The sequence below is a fragment of the Sus scrofa genome, chromosome 1 (assembly GCF_000003025.6).
Source record: "Sus scrofa isolate TJ Tabasco breed Duroc chromosome 1, Sscrofa11.1, whole genome shotgun sequence".
Classification (NCBI taxonomy): Eukaryota; Metazoa; Chordata; class Mammalia; order Artiodactyla; family Suidae; genus Sus; species Sus scrofa.
Genome location: NC_010443.5, coordinates 110,431,884 through 110,434,545, shown reverse-complemented (window position 1 = coordinate 110,434,545; position 2,662 = coordinate 110,431,884). Strand labels below are relative to the sequence as shown.

Sequence of the window (2,662 nt, the reverse complement as noted above, 5' to 3'; positions counted from 1 at the left end):
CACTTGAATGATTGTAGCCCTTTCCATCTGGCTCACTGTTAACCAGGCTTGTGTTATTCAGTTCACCCTTCATACCAATACCAGCATCGTATGAGAAACAGTGTGAACATCTGAGCCCACTGCTCTAGTAGTGCCCCGCTGCTATGAGATGAAAGCCAAACATGGTTGAATCAAAGCTCCTACCCTCTATTGATGTCTTATAGCCTGGCCTTCTCTTCTCACCCACTCTACCTACAATAATCTTATGACAGCTATTTTCAACTTCCATTTCTGGAAAGCTCCTTTTGGAGATTTAGACTCCTCTTCTAAAAATCACCTCCTCTGTGAAGTCTTCTCAGATGACACTCAGACCTAGAAGGTTAGCATATTCTTCTTACTTGGTGCTCCTGGAGCTCTCATTACCCATTTCTATCACAGTAGTTGTGCAAGATTTGAAGGACTGAAATTCCATATGGGGATGGAGTGAGTTCTACTCCCTTTTCTATCCCCTGGCACACAGCAAGCATTCTAAAAAATGGCCAGTGAGAGAATGCATGAGAGAGTGCCTACTTGCTGCTTAAGAAGCCCTGGGCTTATATCTTCATTTTTCTCAGTGTCTATACTCATGAACTATACCCTGCCCTCAGGCATGCTCTCACCAATGGGTGCCATGGACCCAAGCACCTGGGCTCACCAACTAGACTCAAGGTGCCTATTCCTAATGGTAGATGAATTCCAGCACAAATCCACCAGTCCCACGACTGAGCTATCCAGAATACAGCTCCAAGAGGGCAGGGATTTGGGCCTACAATAGGGCCTTGTTAATAGTAAGTGCTCCCCCAGAGGGAGAACAGAAGGAAATGAGGTGAGGATCAGGGTTATCGCTATCTTGGAGGAATCGCACCTGGGCTCAAGCTGAACTTCCCAACAGGATTGAATGTTCAAACAGTATGCCACCTCTCAGAGGGTGGTAGCTCTGTTTCTTAGAGTTTGAAAATGGCCTAATTCTCCAGAAGTATTTATCTGGTGCAAGCAGCCTACCAGTTGGGGGCCCTTTTCAAGATTTATCATCTCCTTTTCACGAAGATGGTGCCAAAGGCAAAGAAGGAAGCCCCTGCCCCTCCCAAAGCCGAAGCCAAAGCAAAGGCTTTGAAGGCCAAGAAAGCAGCGTTGAAAGGCATCCACAGCCACAAAAAAAGAAGATCCGGACATCACCCACCTTCCGACAGCCCAAAACACTGCAACTCAGAAGGCAGCCCAAATATCCTCGGAAAAGCGCCCCTAGGAGAAACAAGCTTGACCACTATGTCATCATCAAGCTCCCCCTCACCACTGAGTCAGCCATGAAGAAGACAGAGACAACACACTTGTGTTCATTGTGGATGTCAAGGCCAACAAGCACCAGATTAAACAGGCTGTAAAGAAGCTCTATGACATTGATGTGGCTAAGGTCAACACTTTGATCAGGCCTGATGGAGAGAAGAAGGCATATTTTCGACTAGCTCCTGACTATGATGCTTTGGATGTTGCTAACAAAATTGGGATCATCTAAACTGAGTCCAGCTGGCTAATTCTAAATATAAAAGTCATCACTAAATGCAAAAAAAAAAAAGATTTATCATCTGTGAAGATCCTCCAGTATCAAGTTGGTCCTTCCTTTTCTTAACCTCTCCCAGCATATATCTTGCTAGTTAATTATAATCAATTCTCTGTGTGTTTTAATCTTCTTTTCCCACCTGAGTAGGTGCCAATTTGGACATATAATTTTTAGATTCCACAGTGAGCAGCCCCCATAGCAAGCACAACAGGGGCTCAACCACTTCTTCTTAGACTGAAATGCTGAGGATCTACACGACTGGAGGGATTTAGTGTGTGTGTTAACATAACAGCTAGCATCCCAATTCCTCTTAGAAGGGAACAAACTACACTGAGGAAAATACATCATTGGGCCATTTCGAAGTAAAACTATACAGCTTCCAGAACAAAGTCTAAAAAGATAAAGTGAAACTGAAAGACAAGGGCAGAACAGGAAATTAACTGCTCTGCATAGACAGTGAGAGGATTTCCTTTTAGTCCTGAGAGGAAGATGGGAGAGGGGAGGGAGAAGAGGTCCCACCCATGTGGCCAGAGCCCGGAGCCCAGGTTGGCAGGGATGGACTTTCAAGTAGCCAGATATGCAAGGTCAAGTCTTTAAGGTTTCCCTCATTCTCCTCCTAGATGTTTGAGGTTTTCCTCCCAAACAAGGGCGTGTGCAAGCAATTTGTAGGCATCATTGTTCATTGATGGCAATTAATGAGAAAGTAAAATGCTGTATTGAGATTCACACACATGCGTTATCAACTGAGCAATTTAACCCGAAACAAGAACTCAGAGGATGAGGTGAAAGGAAGATCATGAGCCTTCTCCTCTTCCTACTCTCAACCCTCAGATCCTCTGAGGATGGAGGTCTTATTCCAAGTGAAGTGAGTTTCAAATGAGCTTTAGTAGATCTCAAAGGGCCAGTACTGAAACTGACATGTGCGTTACACATGGACTAGAGTCTGTGAAGACCTATGGTTACAATCAGTATGAATGAGGACACTGTAGGCTGCAGGGGGGAACTGACTTGGCCAAGGCTGTTCAGCTCTTTGGTGAAGGAGTTGGGTCCAACACACAGGCTTTTCTCATACATTATTCCATCTTC

General features: G+C 44.9%; 1 pseudogene across 1 annotated transcript; it reads left to right on the top strand.

Moving 5' to 3' along the window:
• LOC100520817 lies at window positions 1,055–1,591 on the top strand (annotated as a pseudogene). Its single transcript, XR_130284.4, has one exon. The product of XR_130284.4 is annotated as a 60S ribosomal protein L23a pseudogene (transcript).